This window comes from Periplaneta americana, chromosome 12 (assembly GCF_040183065.1).
Source record: "Periplaneta americana isolate PAMFEO1 chromosome 12, P.americana_PAMFEO1_priV1, whole genome shotgun sequence".
Lineage (NCBI taxonomy): Eukaryota > Metazoa > Arthropoda > Insecta > Blattodea > Blattidae > Periplaneta > Periplaneta americana.
In genome coordinates, this window is record NC_091128.1 from 74,094,244 (window position 1) to 74,115,333 (window position 21,090).

The 21,090-nt window shown below is 34.7% G+C and overlaps 1 long non-coding RNA gene across 6 annotated transcripts in view; it reads right to left on the reverse strand.

Annotated features, from left to right (window-relative positions):
- Nucleotides 1-3,775: 3,775 nt before the first annotated feature.
- LOC138710557 (uncharacterized) overlaps nucleotides 3,776-21,090 on the reverse strand; it is a 35,978-nt gene continuing 18,663 nt past the window's right edge. For 3 of the 6 annotated variants that reach the window (XR_011335260.1, XR_011335263.1, XR_011335264.1), the window contains exons 4-6: nucleotides 20,626-20,831; nucleotides 16,110-16,281; nucleotides 3,776-7,876 (exon numbers count right to left, since the gene is read on the reverse strand). This is a non-coding gene — a long non-coding RNA (uncharacterized lncRNA). Of the gene's footprint in view, nucleotides 7,877-16,084; nucleotides 16,282-20,625; nucleotides 20,832-21,090 lie in introns of all 6 variants that reach the window. The other 3 variants (XR_011335262.1, XR_011335261.1, XR_011335265.1) reach the window with 3 other exon arrangements.

The following is a 21,090-nucleotide window of genomic DNA, read 5'->3' on the forward strand; positions in this document are numbered from 1 at the left end:
GGTAACGAACCAGGCTACAATTTAAATTGAGCAACCATTAACAATCTACATAGGCCCTATATTGTATAAAAATTAACTTTTGAACATCCAAACTAGGTTTAGTATTACTCGACCAAGGCCAGTGGAGTCCTGCAGCCCGGAGCCGTGGCGCTACTGCTCTTGCGTTTGTAATACCGCATCGCGATAGTTCACATTACGCCCGCGGCTTCACTCGCCTTGGTCCAGTAATACTGACTGACATAGGCAGTAAAATAAAATTCATGGCAACATAGCGAAACATGAATAAAATTCGTGCGTAAAGATAGTTGGTTTTCAAAAAGAGAGAGAACATAATCATCATCAAAAAAATGTATTAAAATTGTGTATAAAATCCTTTCATCACAAGTTAAAAATTAACAAAAATGTCTGTTTAAATAAAATGAAAATTAACTTCACTCACCATTCTACTTACAAGTAGATACTTTTCTCTTCTTTTCTTTTGGAAATATTTTCTGTAAACTTCAGTTGGACAGTTTCATTAAGTTTTCTTAGAAAAACACTACTAACAGCTTGTTAACTAACATGTTGTTAAAATTACACATCCTGTTAGTATAATAGTGTTTCACCAACTATTTGAAGTACTTTTATTAGGTCAGATAATGTTAAGAGCGATGTAACAAGAATCTAAGAGGCAGTGATTATATGAAAGTTTACTAAATGTCCCTACAGTTGTGGTGTAGTTATTTGTTTTAGCGGCAAATAATTGTATTTCTTCATTGTGGCAGTATTCGAGACTAATGGAAATCGAGGAAAACGAACGTGGAATATTCTGACTTCTCTTCCATTTATTGCAGCAATTTAACCCCTTTCCACATACTGGGACAGATATGATACATTCCGCTTTTATATTCATGTAACTTATAATATAAGCATATAATATTTCAAACTGCATACTGGGACAGATATGACACACTGTCAACAACTCTATTTGACCATACGTGACATCAGTTGAGAAAGATAGAACTACTTAGGGGAGAGTCGGGTAGTATCGGACAGTGCGTTTCTTTCATCTACCACCATATGGTAGTACCTGAATGACATGGTTACGTTTCCCTATGCGACATCACAGAAACGTAACCATGTCACTCAGGTACTATCATCGTGTGGTAGATGAAAGAAACTCACTGTCCGATATTACCCGATGTCCGATACTACCCGACTCTCCCCTAAGTTATTTGAATATAAAACCGGTGTGTGCAAAACTGTCCTATGCAGTAAGGGGTTAATTGCTACACACTTTGAAATGCTGTGTCATTCAAGAAATTTACTTTCTGATAAATCTACAATACATTTTTGTGGGCTTCAATAATGCCAAATATATTATCTTGATATAAGAACGCAGCTTGTAACATATGTTTCCTGGCAGCCATGATTCGCACTATAACAGGTTAAGGATTTAGCTGCTGGTTTATATGATGTTAAGCAATGTGCTTAACATGATGTTAGCAGTAGCAATAGTTGATGAAACATCTGATAAGTTTACTGTTAAACTGCTTTAACGACATAGTTGATGAAACATCTGATAAGTTTACTGTTAAACTGCTTTAACGACATAGTTGATGAAACATCTGATAAGTTTACTGTTAAACTGCTTTAACGACATAGTTGATGAAACATCTGATAAGTTTACTGTTAAACTGCTTTAACGACATAGTTGATGAAACATCTGATAAGTTTACTGTTAAACTGCTTTAACGACATAGTTGATGAAACATCTGATAAGTTTACTGTTAAACTGCTTTAACGACATAGTTGATGAAACATCTGATAAATTTACTGTTAAACTGCTTTAACGACATGTTAAATATTTAACACTGGTTGGTGAAACTGGACCTAGGCCTTATAATTAAAAACACCCACTCACACAACAAAAAATTTTGGATTCAAAGGTAACTTACTTAAGAATACACTCACACAACGAACAATTTCGGTTTCAAAGGTAACTAACTTACTTAAGAACTGAAATAGAAATTCAGGGGGGAATAATATAGGCTAACAATTTTCTAGTTTCAACCATCTTGGTTTATATGGTCTCCTATACAGTTATTAACATAGATAGCTCAATACATGTAAATTAAAATCTTCACAAGTGCAATCAAAAGGACGTCGTTATAGCCTATTAAACTGATGAAAAGTGAAGTTATTTCAAATCCTTGAAGCAATGCAAGCAATGACTATTACATATTATGTAACTTAAGAATAATACGAGCTAAAATGCAAATATAAATGTTAAATTTGTTACTTATTTGTGTTACGTGTAATATTTACGTCATGAAAGCTCGAGGTAAACATGAATGTCTCATTCAATGGAGTTTATACTTTGGATATTGCATTTTCTTTGGCAGTGCGTAGAATGAATAGCAGTGCGTAAAGTGACTTCTTAAATCTTTTACGCATTAGTATTTTAAATGCACACTTTACGCTCTGATAACAGTGGGGAAAATGCAACTTTATCCGCTATCATAGAAAAAAGCTCTTTTCATAACACGGAAACTAACGACCTATATCAATAATTAAATAATTGCAACCATAGGAGGCCTAACCATAATTATATTCCTTCTGTACAGAACAAATGATTCAGGCTCGGGTTCGATTCCCACTTAGGCTGATTACCTGGTTGGGTTTTTTCCGAGGTTTTCCCCAATCGTAAGGTTATCTATGACGAATCCTCGGCCTCATCTCGTCAAATATCATCTCGCTATCACCAATCCCATAGACGCTAAATAATCTCGTAGTTGATATAGCGTCGTTAAATGACCAAGTAAAAAAAAAGAACAAATGAAGTATTAAAAAAGTTACTATTTCAGTTAATATTAAAAAAATAATAATAATAATAATGATTTATTTAACCTGGCAGAGTTAAGGCCATACGGCCTTCTCTAACACTCTACCAGGAGTAAAAACTGCGTTACAGAAACACTACATCATCATTAGGGTATCATTTAAAAATATTATCGATGGCCTCTCAACTCGCATAACGGTAGTCGTAAAATTATTTTGCTAACATGTTAAGAAATGCGTTGCAGAGCGTTGCGAATGTGGTTGTATCAACGCAGACTGTCAGTATACACACCTCGAAGACAGACTGTTTACACACCTAGTTTCCCACACATGAAAGCCTTAGATACCTTCTCCAAGATAAGCTTTTATTGCACAATAATATCTGTAATTAGAACCCAGGGCGCGCGTCAGCGTAACGGATAAGGTATAACTCTACAAATCCGGAAGGTCACGGGTTCGTTTTCCGATGGATTTTCTCCATTCATCTAATCCTTTAGGCCGCACTAAGGCTCTGGGTTTTACTAAATCTCTAACAGAGATGAGTACTGGGGGTATTTCCTTGGGAGTAAAGGCAGCGGACACGTAGGACGGACATCCATACTGCCATTAATATCGGTTGTCTGTACAATAGGGAGCCTTAACCTCCCTCCACCCTCTGGGCCCATTTCGCCTGTAATGGGATTGGCTTTACCTTAACTGAAACTCACCAGCATTTCCCTTTCGGAGGATAACTTTCTACGATTGTCAAAAATCGATCGCTTCAAACCATTATTAAATTTGTAATCCATATCTTGTTTATCAATGAATTGCTTTTCGGTTATAGGAAATAATACTTTTCTCTTTTCCTCTCTGATGCATTACACTGTTGTTAGGATTTGACTTTAGAAGACAAAATAAATAACAAAGGAACAACAATATCCGGACAAATAAATAAAAGAATAATAGGAGCAAACAATGCATTTTTGCGATTGTTAATATATTAAAATCAAAATTATTAACTAAATCAACTAAGTTAAAATTACATAAAACATTAATTAACAAGACTTTGTTGTGTCATATTCAGCTCAATCGTGAACTTTAAAAAAGGATGATGAAAATAATATCATCATCATCACCATCATCACGGTTTAGGCTCATAGACCTGTTCCGGTTTCACACTTCCCTTCTTCTTCTTAGCCTTCCTATATTTCTTCTTCCCACTGGCATGTACTGATGTACAATTTTTGGTAATATTTTGTTATCCAGTCGAAGTAGATGTTCACCCACTTCTCTTTGTAAATAAAGACATGTTCACAGACAGAGATTATTCCTAATTCTTCTCTTTTAATATAATGTCTTATTCTGCTTGTTCTAGTACAACCCTTCATTGATGTAAGATATTTCATCTTTGCTATTGTTAGGAGCTGATAATATCTTCACGTTAATATCCATGTCCAAGTACCATATTAGATAATGGGTATAGCCATGACTTTGTAATGAAAATGTTTTGCGAATATTTCAGAGAAAGATTACCAAACGCATATATGAAGGACTCGGGGGCGGGGAGAGGAGCTAACCCACACTTTATGAAATCTGAGAAAATGTATATATAATACTCCATACTAGTAATTTTACCATCTCCCATCGTATAGTATTTGTAACAGTAAAAATAACCCGCAATATCGACAGCTTTTTATTCCAACACATTCTGTTATTAGATTTCTGAACGAAAAAGGTGTTAATTCACATTAAAATATCTGTTGGTAAATGTAGTGTTGTAGTGATACAGGAAATGATTTTGACACTGATGATAGTGTTAATGATCCAGATTACACTGAAGATTCTTCTGATAGTGGAGAATATTCACAAGTACGTTTAATACCATAATTTCGAATAATTTTGTGATTTAATGCCTTCTTCCCTCAATATGATGTAACAACTGATGATTACAGCTTTAAAGAAGAAACTATAGCCATCTTCAATAATAACATTATTATTTTGTGCAAGACTGCACTTAATTTGTAATTAAAATAGTCATATTTGTTTTTTTCATTAATCATTTAAGCCCTATAGACTTCCTCAGAATTCTCTGTTAATTATTTAGGTAGTAAATTCACCCTGACTTCATTTAGAATTCTGCTTTTGAGATATTAATTTTATTTTTTTTCTTGAAGCTAGAAATGGATATTTCACGAAGTATAGAGCAAAGTCCTGAGAAAGGTCCAGTATGTAGGAAGAGGAAGCGTAATGTTGAAAACTGGCGATTAATGAGGAATCTAATTTGATTTAGTCGACCTGGTGTTGCATCAGTTTTGACACCAAGTTTTGGGAATATTCATGAGTGTAAAACATCAGCTGCAGTTAGAATAATTAGAATAAAATTATTTATATGTAATGCTACTCGATTTTAAAAAACAATAAGGAAAACAGAAGAAAAATAAAGGTCAGCAAATGTTAGGGGAGAGTCGGGTAGTATCGGACATCGGGTAATATCGGACAGTGAGATTCTTTCATCTACCACACGATGATAGTACCTGATTGACATGGTTACGTTTCTGTGATGTCGTATAGAGAAACGTAACCATGTCATTCAGGTGGTAGATGAAAAAAACGCACTGTCCAATACTACCCGATGTCCGATACTACCCGACTGTCCCCTATATCTCAGAAGAAGATTATAGCATCTAGAAAAGTAGGAAGTTCTTGTTCGTGGACAAAGTTATTCAGTCTTTGATTTGCCACAAAGATACTTAGAGCCAATTCTCATTGACAGTATGAATCACGCTGATTTACTGGCACTTCTGCGATTGAGTTCTTCAGGATATCATTCATTTTATGAAACGTTAGTGTCATTTAGTGTCGTTAGGAAAAGCTATTCTCGATAATGAAGCTGAAATGGTTGATGACAGCAGGATGAATAATCAGATAAAATAAAACACATATGTTACCTAAGTAACATAGTGTATACAATTAATTCATAATAGCTGTTAACCAATGTATTATGCTTAAAAAGTCTAAGGAAAAAAGGAGCTAACCCAATTGTCTACTTCCTTCTTAGAAAGGGAATTTACATAGAAACTCTCTCCCCAGCAAAATTTAATACTCCACACAATAGTTCAGCAGAGTTTCTTGCACATTCACACACAATCCTGAATTATAGGAATGTTTAAACTTTCAAGTAGCTTTCTCTCGAAACTAACTTAGCCTATTGTGGGTTAGCTCCTTCTTTCCCCGAGCCCTTCATATGGTCCAGTAGGTGAAAATAGTACATGGATAATTAGATCGAATTCAGAGGTTAACCTAATATTCGAAGGAGAGGATTAAGTAAGAGATGTCAGATTCCTGAGAATTAGCTGACTGAACACTGTAGAGAGAATGGAAAAATAGAGAACACCAAAATGCCCCTTACGTAATAGTATAATAGGAGTTAGAAATAAGTGAAGATCGAGGAAGATATGGCTGCAGGACGTGGAACAGGATTTAAGGAGAATGAAGATTAGTGGCTGCAAATGATTGGCGCAACACAGAGATGATTGGAGAAGAATTGTGGAGGCCAAATCCCATCAAGGACTGTAGAGCTGTGGAGAAAGGAATGGTTTGATTTTCGCCTTTATGGGAAATATCAATTTTTATATACTAGGGACTCACGTGAAGTGAGGTTAACATAGCTACGAGCAACAGCCTGTCAATTCGCGTTCCTGCGCTTTGTTTTAAAATGGTCAATAAATTTAAATATTTCGGGTCAATTTTAGAAGCTGAAGGGAAGAGTGGAGCTGAAGTTGAAAAAATAAGAAATGAAGTTAGTGGCGTTTAAAAAGGACGCGTCAGCTACTATGGCTATTTGCGCCCTTAAGAACTGAAGGAAAGTGTGTAATTGACATGGTGAACTCGTTTAATTGGAGTAGGAACATTAAAAAAAAACCATATGTCATTGGTACAAAGTCTTAGGTCATACGGGGCAGAATCTTGGACATTATACAGAACATACGAAAACAAATTATTTACTTCTGAAATGGAAGAGTAGCGAGAAAATCAAGAAGAGAAAAAATTAGAAATGAAAGGTTTAGAGGAATTATTATGGGACAGAAAAGGACTTTATTGAAGAAATTTAAGAAAGACTATTAAAATGGTTTGAACACGTGAAGAAGATGAGAAGTGGAAGAATACCGAAAATGATGCTGGAGTGGGCTGCAGAGGATAGAAGAAGAGGAAACCCAAGAGAACAATGGATGGATGGCGTCAGAAGGTGTATAACTGGAAAAGATCTTACTGAAGAAGATGCTGAAGATAGGAGGAAAATTTCTTTGGGTGAAGGTTAACTACTGGATTGTACAAAAGTCCTAATAAGAAGAAGATTTTTACGTGTCTTTTGAGTAGGTTTACTAATCAAAGAAAATAGACTACAAGCGATAATATTATTAGCAGTATAACAAAGGAACTTAATTGTTAAATTGGGAAGGCTCTATGAAAAAATAGGCCTATGTGTCAACTTTTCGACACTTCTGTTTCTAATTTCTAAAGGAACTTCAATGCATTTTAACCTCTGTGGTGGTTTCAAGGTCATTCGTGTGCAACTAGTTCTACATCTCATCCTAAGTTTCCATAGAACATCGTTCATTACAAAATAATGTCGGCGGGATTCGAAATTACGACTGTCTCTTCTGTCTATGTTCAAGTTGTGGGTTAACAGTGTATTAAACCACTGTGGGCAAAAAAATGTGTTCATAAGTCCATATATGAATGAGTAGGATGACTAAAGAAATATTGCATCGTAAAAGAAGCGTGGGTTTCATACAAAGTTAAAGAGATTCTGCTTATAGCTGAAGTATTTTTGAATAAGGAAACCTGAAAAATGATTGACGTCAATGTAGGCGATGAGTAAGTGACGTTCACAGCTGGTATCCCATTCATGCTGAGGGGTCTCCATGGTAACCACTAGCGTCGCCATCTGCATCACAATCCTCGTTCGTCTTTTGTTTTGAGACAACTTCGTGAGTAGAAAGAGGATCCGCGTATTTAAAGGCACCTTTCCGACTCCTGCCTTTCTCTATGGACCGTCACGAAATCGAACACCAATCTGTTGATAAATAAGACAACGTGACAGTTCAGCTAATGCAGAAATGTGTTGAAGTCCAGAAAGATATTTTCTTGTATTTTTATTTTAAAACATACAATTTTGCTTAAACTTCTTTAACAGCTTGTTCAGTAAACTGTCCGAAGATAGGTTTAAACCTCAGAAGTGACATAAAGTATTACTTATGAAACAACTAACAAGCAAATATTCCCATAGGGGAAGATAAAAAAGTTATTATTTTTTCTTACACCATATTCATAATGTCAAAACAAGTGGTTATACAAATTTTGGCCACTCGAGCGCGATTAGGAGTGCCGTAAAAAGTTTCCCCTGGGGCCGTTTGTAGAAAGAAAACACAGTTTTATGGAAAGATTTAATGGAACGGCTACTGCAATTGTTGAGCTATTTTTCAACATATTCCCCACCGAAACTGAGACATTTGTCATACCGTGAGATCAACTTCTGTATCCCTGTGCCCTAGAAGTCTGCCTCCTAGGATTGGAACCAGTTTGTGACAGCCGTCTGTACTTCTTTGTCGATCCCATGGTATGAAAAATGTCTCAATTCCAGTGGGAAATATGTTGAAAAATAGCTAAACAGTTGTATCTGTTCTAATAAATTTGTCCAATGATATACAAAAGCACAATGATATTGTGTTTCTTTTCTGTAAACGACTCCAAGGAAACTTATTTTTTACGGCTCTCGTAATTGCGCTCGAGTGGCCAAAATTTTGACAAACACTTGTTTTGAAATTATTAATATGGTGGAAAAAAATTGTATCTGCCCCCATGAGAATGTTTGTTTGTAAGCCAACAAATAATAGGATATGGTGGACAGTTCCTTTTCTCCTCCATTGCATACATCGCTGACTATACTTCGTTCCATAATGTATGACAGGAGAAATAAAAAATCCAGACAGAGGAGGAGAGAAGTATAATGCTATTCAACCAATGGCAATGGTCTCATTCTATGCGGGCTTAGAACGCTTCAGACCGACCAACTTCAATCAAGCGTGGAATGAGATCTCTGCCATTGGTTGAAAAGCCGACAATGTTTACTTCTCCTATCAGATATTATGGAACGATGTATAGTAACATATTACACTAATCAGATTTCAGATTATACAAACAATTGAAGGGGTCAGAGCCTTAGTGGATAAAGCGCCATTTATTAAAAAACGGAGAAAACAAGGATTAAAATTAAATGCTTACTATAATTGAATGAAATATATAGCAAATAATATAAAGTGTGCACATTAAAACTAAATTATATGTCAATCTTCATTAAATTATGGTATTCACTTACCTTTAACTCTTGCTTTATCCACTTTTAATAAATGGCCTTGGCCCACTATGGATCTGAACCCTTCAATTGTTCTTCCTCTGACACATGTCATGAAGTGAGATGTACTGCCTGATAATAGATGTATGTACGTATCAACCAAAACATCAGAGGTGTTCAACATCTAATGAAGTAAATTACAATTTACTGAAAATATTTTCTTACAAAATTTAACATTTTTGTATTAACATTTATCTTCTTTAGTTTCAGTTACAGAAAAAGCTTTTCCATAGCACTTGTATTGTATCAACGAGTCCTTGTCACTATTCCAAAAGAAATAAAAACTGTGGTGTTTTTTTTTTTAAATATGTTAATAGGACTTCTTCTATTTTTGACGAAAATTAAAAACAAACAAAACAAAAAAGTTCACAAGTTTTCGCAAGATGGATCTATCTTCGTCTACAAGTGAAAAACAGGATGAGAGAAAAAAAGTACCTTGTTCGTTGGGGTAGTTAAAATTGTCTAAATCAATATGACTGACACTATGGTTAACTGGTCACCTTGGTTTCTCTTCTGAACATGAAAGTAGATTCAATCCCCGAAACGTTAATTTTTTTAGTTTTCACTTTTTTTTCAGCAATGGAAGAATTTAAATTCTAGAAGGGTTCATATAATGAGCGATTTCATGTTTCGTGCGAATAAGAAGATTTTACATATCAAGCTAATCCTTTCTTTCTTAAATGACACTCCACATTTCTTCATAGATACAGAGGCGACAAAACTGTTGGACTAAAACGTTTTTGTTTGAAATAATTCGTCATATCAACTATCAGAATAATTCTCAGAGTCTATGTTGTAAATATGATTGTTTACTCTTCTGGTATATTTTTCCAACGGTTGGATATATTTTTTCTGCCTGTGTTGGTACTATTGGTGTTTTAATTCTATACTGCAGAAGATATTCCACAGTCTATTTTCCCACGGCCTACAAAAAAAGCCAGATATGAACCCAATTGAAAATCTGTGGTCTACACTGATGAATAAATTGAACAAAAAAAATCTTACAATAAAACATGGATTCATTGAAGCACTGTCTGGTATCTGGCTAAATGATGCTGATATTCAATGATGCTGTCAAACTTAGTTTCCAGCATCCCTGACAAAATCAACGTGTTAATGAAGAATAAGATAATGTTAAAAAATATTAGTAACCTCCAGGTTCAATTTTTCGTTCGTAATTTCTGTGCAAAATACATTTTTGTTAATTATTTCTACCGATAAACAGAGCTTTGTTGCACATGTAATCACTTTTGTCTAATAATTTGGCCACCTCTGTAAGAAGATTGGAGAAAATGCATACACATAAAGCATCATATCCAGTGCTTTGCAATGGCATTAAGTTGTAATTGCAATCCTACGTGGGTTTGCCATTAGCCTTTCGTATGATCTGATAATGTGGTCTTTCATTCTCAAGGAAAAATACTGTTCTTCGTACATTCAAAAAGCAGACATAAACTCTGGACACATAGGGAAGACGAGAAGAAAAAAAAAAGAGAAGAGTGACAGGAAGAGAAGATTAAGAAAAAGAGGAGCAAAGGAAAAAGAAATGGAAAGGAAAAGTAGGAAAAAGAGAAGAGATAAAGAAAGGGAAATGGAAAAATAAGATGTGGAGGAAAAGGCAAAGAGGAAGAGAAGGGCTCGAAGAAGGGAAGAGGAAAAGAAAGAAAAGAAGATGGATAAAAAGAGCAAAAAGGGAGGAAAGGAAATGAAGCAGATGGAGAAGAAAGAGGAATAGAAAGGAAGATAAGGAGAGAAGAAAAAATGAAAGTGTGAAAAGTGAAAGAAGAAAAAAAATGAAAAGGAGAAAAAACAGGAGTGAAGAAGATTTCCAAAGGAAGAAAAAATGAAAATATTATGAGAAAAGGAGGGAGAATGAAGAAATGACGAAAATGAAGGAAAATAAGAATAAAATAAGGAAAAGACAGGGAAAATAAGAAGAACATGAGTAAAGGAAGTGAAAGATAAGAATAAAATTAGAAAAAGTGGGGAAAAGATAAGAACGTGAAGAAAGAAAATGAAAGAAAAGAAGAAAATTACAAAAAGAGGAGAAAGGAGTAGAAGACTGGGAAAAAGGGAATGAAGAAGAAAATCAGGAAATGAATTGAAAATGAAGAAGGAAATCAGGAAAGGAAAGAGAAGATGAAAATGAGGAAAAGGGGGAAGAAGAAAATGAAGAGACGACGGGAAAGAGAAGAAGAAAATGAGGAAAATAAAGGAAAGAGGGGAAAGAAATAAGAAAAATAGAAGAAGAAGAAGAAGAAGAAAAGAAAATGGAGAAATGAAAGAAAGAACAAGAAATAAATGAGAAAAGGGAGGGGAGAACAAGAAGAAAATTAGGAAGGAAAGAGTAAAAGAAGAAGATAGTAAGGAAAAAGAGCGTTGAAAGAAGAAAAAATGAAGAAGGAAATAAAGATAAGAAAGGAAAGAAAAAAATAGAAAAATATCAGGAGAGAATGTAGGGAAAATTTTAGATTAAAAAAGGATGGGCAGAGGAATCTATGCCTTTGCCTACGTGTCCAGACTATGTGGTCACTCTGTGGGATGGTCCTCATTGTCATTATAGTGAAGTTTGGTGTATTCTCCTCAGACATCTTTGCTGCAATGAGACGAAAAGGAAAATGAAACTTCTGGCAATTCGATTTCCAATGCTCCTAATTTTTGTGGTCTTTCAGAGCGTTCAAAATGATTTTTTTCTTTTATTAACTCATTGCATTAGTTGTATTCTTCTCCATAACGTTAGCCATGGAAAAGAATGTATCGTGTCATGTCAAGATCAGGATTAGTATCTTAAATCTCAGAAGTAATTTACTAATTAATCAAAGAGAACTTTCATTTTGCTCGTTAAGATACACTCTTCGATACTATTCAGGTGCTGTGGAATAACCTTTCCAGTAACTAAAAACCTAATTGATACTTCAGACGACCAAGATATATTTTAATTACAGACTATTTAAGGAAGGCACGGCACTTCACTTCAATAAGAAGTTAAGAACAATTCACATAACTTATAAGAAAATGTCATATGTATTTATGTATTTTAAATTGGAATGTTACATGAAATTATTACATATCAATATATAGACTCTACGGAATATTGATCCGTAGAAATGTTTTAAAATTTATTTTTTGTGCTTCATTGTGGCGCAAATGGTAGATTTTCTGGCTGAAAAATCAAAGAATTAATTCGATTTCTGGCACGGAAGTGGAAATTTAGACCTACATGCATATTGAATAGACTCTGTTTTTAGTGGTGGTATTTCGCCACCTTAACCATATGACTTATGAACCTCACTACTAGTGTCTACAGTAGCCTTCTTGTACGAATACGGCGCACTTCACGACTCTTCTGCGCATGTACTGTCATAAATTATGATCTCGTAACCAAATAAAGTTTAATCGATTGCTGGACGCTAGAGTATCTATTGCATTGTATTGTATTGCATTTATTTTAATTCCATGGTATTCGTACATCGCTTCACAGCTACAATATGGAACATCGAGGGTTCAGAACGACAAGGTTCTATCTAGTGTGTAATAAATTTTACAGGAGAGTATTTTAAAAATTTGATCTTTAATAAAATCAATGCAGACAAAAACCTTTTCAAACTAACTTTATCACGCAAAATATTTGAGATATCAACATATAATTTATATGGTAGATAACTGTGAAGTAGCAGAATTCAATGCAACAAAAATTTCAATTTTGCTAAAAATGTCAAATAGAACCTTGTCATTCTGAGCCCGCGACATGTCAAGAAAATCTTAATAGTACTGCAATGTCTTCATTGTAATCACAGTCTAGTTGAAATATATGCAGAAGAGTTTTATACTATATTAGTACAATCACAAGAGGTTAGTATCGATACTTAATACAACACAGATATATTCATACTGCGTTATCATTGCCTGCCAACACATCCGAAACCAACCAGGAGTGTTTCAAAGATTGCGTGATTCCCAATGACGTAGGGCAGAAAGATGCGTTACTATAAATTCACATCACATTGAGTACCTCTTATAGCGATGGTGAACAAGGTGCTCATAGCTCTTAAAGTATGGGTTTTAGGACTCATGTTTGTTAGACTTCTTTTCCTTGCTTTAGTGCATTGTTATACATTTTTTTCTTGATATAGTATACACTACCGGTCTCGTGCCGTGGCGTCGCGGTCTAAGGCATCCCGCCTAGGACTAGCGTTACGGAATGCGCACTGGATCGAGTCCTCGTGGGGAAGAAATTTTCTCATGAAATTTCGGCCAGTCCCTCCTCTCAACATATGGAATACTTTTTTAACACCCTGTATAACTGTTGCAATGCATTGGAACATTAATTTATGTAATATTGTAATAATTAATTTATTGTAAAATGGATATTAAAATGGGTAGGCTAATTATTTTGCGCAGTATTATAAGATAAAAATGGTTCAACCTTCATACAATTTGTACCAGAAGTTTGACAGCTCTTCAAAAGTGTTGTTTCACTTCTGTCTTTATACTTACCTGTAAAACCCTTTGATGTTTATACAGGGATGAAATGCATTTGAAAAATGAAGTTTTTACTGAAAACCCAATCTCTCTATTTTCCAAACTGTGTTTCATATAAGAGTTTTTCTGTTATGAAAACTTATTGAAAAATTACGTTTTGTATGTAAAAAAATATATTATTCCAGAATGGGTTTACTTAAATCATTGAATTTTGGGATAGAGTTAGACATATCCGAAAGGTTTCTTGTGCAATTATTACTTTTTGTTTTAAAATGTGACATTTCGTTCTCGCATTAAAATCCACAGTCAGGCCACAAAGGGAAAAACACTGGAGGAGAGGAATTCGATCCGATGCTGTGGATTGAACTTCGGCGTAGCTCAATGGTTAGAGCGCTTGGCACGTAGAACCAAGGACTCGGGTTCGATCCCCGGCGCCGGAGCGAATTTTTCTCCTCTAATATTAATTAATTGTTATCGTAACAGACGTATTCTGTAGGACCAAAAAATTAATCTTTACGTAGACTCTTTACTGGTCAGTCAGTTTATTCCCTCCATTTTAATTATCAGCTGTGGAGTTTGCTACAAGTGTGGGAAGATTAGATTTTTTCCTTGAAACTTTGAAAATGAGTCGAAATTCAGTGAGTGTGGACGTGAAGTGGCAGATTATTGGGATGTGAAAGAATGACTAGAGATAATACGAGTATCGTAACTCTACCCCAAAATTCATTAATCTAAGTACATCCATTCTGGAGTACCTAATTAATTTTTTCCTACACAAAATGTGATTTTTCAGTATGTTTTCGTAACATAAAAATTGTTATATAATCCACAGTTTGAAAGATAGAGAGATTGGGTTTGGAGCAAAAAGAAAAACTTAATTTTTCACAGGCGTTTTGTTCCCGTAAACATCAGAGGGTTTCACATAAGGACAGGAGTGAAACATCTCTTTGAAGAGATGTTCTTAAACTTCTGGTAGAAGCTACAGACAAGCCATGGCAGAGCCTTACATCGTTTTTGCGCACAGGTTATAACCGATGCAGTTCAGCAGCAGACAATTGGTTATAGAACACTGGTTTGTGAGATTTCGTGATTATTCGTGAGCAGAAGCGTTGTGAATCGCGCCTCCTTTCTAACTGACGGTTAGTATAGACTCTAATGTAGTTCATTCGCAAACCTCGATGGCAATAGGCCGGGTTAAAGACCAAAATCCTGGGAGATGATGTTGATGACACTTACTTTAAATATTTTTTATAGTTTTATTTAATTTATTATAGCCAATTGTGTCCACCAAATTTATAATCCCGTCCATATATTAATTATATTACAGACAAATCAATATACTCGTAGTGACTGTATCCGATATCTCAAAACGATTATTTATCAAATGTACAGGGTGACTCAAAACCTCTGCGACAAACTCTGAGGGGTGATAGATCTAACAATAAGGAACCCTTTTTGTTAAAAAACTTATATCTTTTGACGCGTCGTTTCGAAGTTACCGTTGAAAATGTTTTTGCGCGGGCGTACGTCAATGTATGCGAATGTATGCACCCCTGTTTATTTGTTGAGATGTTTGTAAGAGACGAGAAGGCTGTTTTTTTTTTTGTTTACGTTTAATGTTCAATACCTTTTCCTTTCAGTTCAGTCTAATCATCAATTGACAATGGATGTCTACACTTTTCCCGAGTTAGCCGACATGGTCATGTGTTATGGGGAGGCTCGCGGAAACGGAAGAAGAGCTCTCCACATGTACCAACACCAGTTTCAAAACAGAAATCACTCTGACCACACAATGTTTGCTCGACTTTATCAGCGCCTTCGAGACAATGGGTCTCTTCGTCCCCGGCGCATTGGTGGAAGACCGCGTAGACATCCATTCTCAATCGATGATTACATTAAACTGAAATGAAAAGGTTTTCAACATTAAACGTAAACAAACAACAACAACAACAAATCCTTCTCTTCTCTTACAAACATCTCAACAAACAATAGGTTGTTTAACGAAAAGGGTTCCTTATTGTTAGATCTATCACTCCTCAGAGTTTGTTGCAGAGATTTTGAATCACTCTGTATAATGGAAACAATTAAAACCAAAAGCTTAAAAATGTAATCTCTCTTTCCTACAACTCGTCATCCTCAATGATCTAATTTTATTGTTTACTATGTTAGCGTTTAGATTCGAGATTCGTGAGTTCAGTCCCTGCCTAAGGCAATAAATATACTTAGCATGGCTTCTTTCACGAACAAAGTTAAAGTTGAGGAGGACATGTAACAGATTTACTTCTGGTTCTTATTTTTGAATGGGAAGGCTGACGGCTACATTTACCGGTCATTCATTGCTCAAACTAAAATGCAATTCTGATGGCATATTGGACATGTATGGGTGACCTGAATACACATGATATTGTTCCACCTTCTTATCCATCCTCCTACAATGTTGTGAAGGCATATAGAGTGCTGGGAGACACGTAGAGCATCCTGCTTCCTTGATGATGACAGTCTCGCAGGGATGTTATGGCGCCTAGTTAGTGATCTTTCAATCCCCACTCGTTACTCTGCGGAGTAAACGAACCCTGTTCTTCACCCTGAAAACCAAGAATTAGTTACTTTCGTCTTGCAGCTAATCATAATCTGTAAACACGAAGGAAGTAAACTGACAAAATTCCAACATTTGATATTTTTTTGGACTTTCGGTGTAAGAGCGAAGGTTTAAATTGAGAAAACGAACAAATGACCTTGCACCGGGTAGCATGTTCGTGACCACAATGAAATATTCGAGGCTAGTTAATTATGTCTGTCCGTTATTTGTCTGCTAACATTTTTAAATAAGAGTACCACAAATAATAATTATTAATCCACTTTAAGAAATGATTCACATTATTCATGTTGGGTGATTTTGTTACCGTCTTTTGGTAGTCTGTGTCATGAAAATTCCAGGATAAAAATTCATTTTGTAGCTTGATTTTATTCTTTTTTGAGTTACTCTGGTTCCAAATTATTTTATTTTGTGTTTGTATACATCATTATTCATATTTTTATTTACAAATATGTATCTTATCATGACGTTTGGTTTAAAATTATTATTATTATTATTATTATTATTATTATTATTATTATTAATAAAATTATTCATCATAAAGGATTGGTAGAAGGAGACTGAAGATATAGCAGAATGGAGAAGAAAAATTTGCGCACAGAAAGATGCTTAAGCATTGTCAACCTGTTATATAAAGTAATTTTATTATTATTAGTGAAGACCCCCGTTTTTTCTTTAAATGTTCATTGTTGTATAGATGGTGTTCTAGTATTTGAATTTCAACTACGAATTGGACTGATTTCCAAATTATTATAGTACTGTGACATTCATAGTTTTACCAAAACTACAGGGCGTAAACGACATAAACTGTCAAAAAAACTTGTGGTACAGCATTAATAACTCGAGAAAAAAAGTTAATTAATATTTTACTGTAACTGTCTAGGTGTTCCTAGACAAAATTATGTTTTGTGAGTCTATTTTTTTTAATGATCATAGAACATCATTATTTACTTTGCCCGATATGTACGCTGAAGCTGTCGTTTATTAGTCTGTTGTGTATTGGTATGTGTTGAACGCAAGGTCATTGGCAATGACATTCACGTACAGTCGAAATGTAAACAAATAAGACTACTATCAATGTTAAAAACATGGTATTTTTTCAAGTTAAAATAATATTATAAGAAATAATTAAATTTCTCTAGATATTTCCTTAAGTAAACCGATATGTACTGACTACATAATTTTGGCAGTTTATGTCCCTCACACCCTGTATATAAAGTTAAGGGGTTTGCCTTGAAATGGAAGGCAGGCAAGTTTAACTTGAATGTAAATGTTATCTCACAGTAACATTTTCTCAAAATTATTAATTTTGGTACCGTTTTAACAAAAAGATTAGGGACTTTTGAACGACTCTGTATTTTTTAAAATAGTACTATTATTTTACATTTTTTAACATATTCTGTAGATTCATACTTCATAATACATAACTTATAAGCAGACATCGGATTCTAGGGCAAATGCCTATTTTGTTTCTTTAGGAGAAAAGTAAAAATAATTATTAATATTTGTGTTTCATGGTAATTGAAAGGTATTCAAAGAGTTTTATAGTGCCCTAAAATGCCCTAAAACGGTTATTAGAGCCTAATTTGTTAATATTCGCCTAAAAATGCCTAACTCACTGTAAAGTTTTGCATTTTGCTCTTACTTTTTATAATTTATACATGCATTCACTGCGAAATTTAAGGCATTTAAAAAGTGGAAAGTTTGCTCCACACCGGCCATGAAACCATTGATGAAGGAAACAAAATGTTTTGAATCTCACGACACTCGCAATAGATTTCACCGAATTTAACATGTTTGGAGGCATAAATGCCGACAAAGAACCAACCTTAATTTTGAAGCAGGCAACAATCACAACATGTGCTGCTACCGATTCAGAGATATACTATACTATAAAAATGACTGTTTTCGGTCTGAAACCGATTAGCTGTACTGCCCTTCAGAGTGTTATAAAATCACAATTTTTGGAGAAAGAGTGTTTTTGGAATATTTATGAAAAGTCGTAAAACTGCGAATTAGTAGGGTAAACTGTTACAAAATATTTAAAAGAATGGCCCTCCTAGTGGTAACACTACCAGGAAATGCAACAATAAGTGGAACTTTGTATTTTTGTCCAATTGAATCTCAATAACAACGGTTCATTTGAATGCTCGTTAACAGTTGCTCTTTCTCTCACCTTATTTGTGTTGAGAAGTTTTGAGCGGTAGGACGTTTTCCTGTGAAGTTTAACGCGATAATGCCGAAAAATATAAGTGCAAAATCTACATTGATCCGGCAATGGCTAACAGAATATTCAGAATTCACTTATGATGGAAAAATAATATTCTGCAAGATTTGTAGCAAACAGGTATGTAACAATAGTTGAAATATATAAATTCTATTAATTTTAATGAGTAGGCCTATAATATTTATACATTGACTGAGCTATCCTGAGGTATAAGTCTTTTTAAGACCACTACACTTTAACCTTTTAAATTCCGATAGTTAAAGTATTTGCAGGTCATTAAAATTTTGATTGTTCGAACCCACTAACTTTGTGATAGAAATACGGCAATACAACAATTAGGATTTTATTTTAATTCAGTTTACTTTACATTTTTAGATTTCGCAAGAAAAGAAGTGCCACCTAAAGCAGCATGTGCAAGGAGCGGCTCATAACGCTAAAGCTCAGCAGAAAATTCAACTGCAACAAACTTTACTAACACAGCCTACTTCATCCAATCTCAGCAGCAATTTCTATGCTGATTTAACCAGAGCGTTTGTTGCTGCTAACATTCCCTGGAATGCAATTGAAAATCCGGTTTTAAGACAGTTTTTACAAAAATACTGCAAACAAAATATCCCATCTGAGTCGACCCTAAGAAAAAATTACTTAGATAGAATATACAATGAAACTTTAGCTTCCATTCGGGAGGATATAGGTGATTCTTACATATGGGTCTCTGTGGATGAAACCTCAGATCCTATGAATAGGTATATAGCAAATATGGTAGTAGGAAAACTTAGTCGAGATGGACCTTCGATTCCACACCTCGTATGTGTTAAGGAACTTTCGAAAGTGAATAGCCAAGCCATTGCTTATTTTGTAAATAAAGGCCTACAGTCTTTATACTCAGGTAATATAGACGATTCTAAAGTTCTGTTGTTTTGTACTGATGCTGCCTCATACATGGTTGCTGCAGCTCCACTTCTTAAAACATTTTATCCTAACCTCACGCATGTAACCTGTCTAGCACATGTCCTTCACAGGGTTTCTGAAACAATCCGGAATGAATTTCCTCTTGTCATTTCGTTTATTTCTAACACAAAAAAATGTTTTTGTAAAGCCCCATCCAGGATTTCAATATTCAGAGAGAACTTTCCAGATATCCCACTCCCACCTCAGCCGGTTGTTACACGATGGGGAACCTGGATTCAGTCAGTGGTGTATTATTCTAAGTATTTTAAAGAAGTGGTCACAGTTATTGATAAATTACCTGAAACTGATAGTGCAGCGTGTGTGAAAGCAGTGAAAGATTGTCTGAATGACTCACGAGTGAAAAACGATATTGCCTACATAACATCAAACTTTTCTTTCATACCTGCAAGCATTGAACAATTAGAACGTGAAAAACAATCTCTTTGTAGCCAAATAGCAATAGTAAAGGAAGCTCAAGTGAACATACATTCTGCTTTGGGCGAAACTGGGAAAAAAGTTAAAAATAAGTGGGACAACGTATTAAATAAGAATGTAGGATTTTCATTGTTGGAAAAAGTATCAAGAGTGATATCGGGGGAAAGTGTAAATGTTCCAGTAAGTATTGATGTTTCTATTGTACCTAATTTAAAATTTGCGCCTCTCACATCAGTTTCGGTTGAAAGAAGATTTTCTGCTTTCAAAATGATTCTCAGTGACAAAAGGCAAAGGTTAACTGTGGAGAATTTAGAAAAAATTCTGGTGGTGTACTGTGCAGATAATTATAATAAAGTCTGAGCATGGAACTGAATTTCAATAACTTAAAATGAGCAATCTTGATATCAATAATCATCATTTCATTAGTTTCAATATATTAAATTTGTGCAGCTCTGTTTATAAATATAATATAGTATTCTTTTTTAATGTTTAAACATACTTTTTTGTGCGTATTTTAGTGTATAACTAAAACTTTCAGTGAAAGAAATAAGTATGATACCTTGATGTGTCTAAAATGCCTATTTTCATTAAAATAGAGCCTAATTTTACAAATTTTGAGCTTATTTTAGGCGCCTAAAACTGCAATTTTTAGTGCCTAAAAATCCGATGTCTAGTTATAAGATACTAGATAGCTCCAGAACTGTTCGCTTGTGTACTAACCCCAGAAGCATGGTAGCCTCTTCCGTCTTATCGAAGTCGTTGAGGGACTTTCTCCCGGTGTCTCCGGAGATGGACCTCCAAATTTGTCTCCTGGAGAATGAGTGCATCCGCTCCTCAGACCAAGATGGTCGTCTATGATTCCCACGCTGCTCCTGAGACCTTTGAATTCTTCGTACGAATTAGAATTATTATAATTTATCCCCATACTAAAAAAGATAGTTGATTACAAAACAATTTGCTTAAAGAGTAACATACACCATCGACAGTCAAAAAATGAACCTACTTTGTTTATTTCCCTTATATTAATTTAATATGAACATTTACTTTTATATCTGTAAAAGAAATATTAAAATATTTACAAAATTGACCAATTTATGCATTAAAATGTCCCGCCATGCAAACACAATACAGTACCAGCCAGCAGTATGTAATTTTATCGCTCATTTTCTGAAAACTGTATTTTTC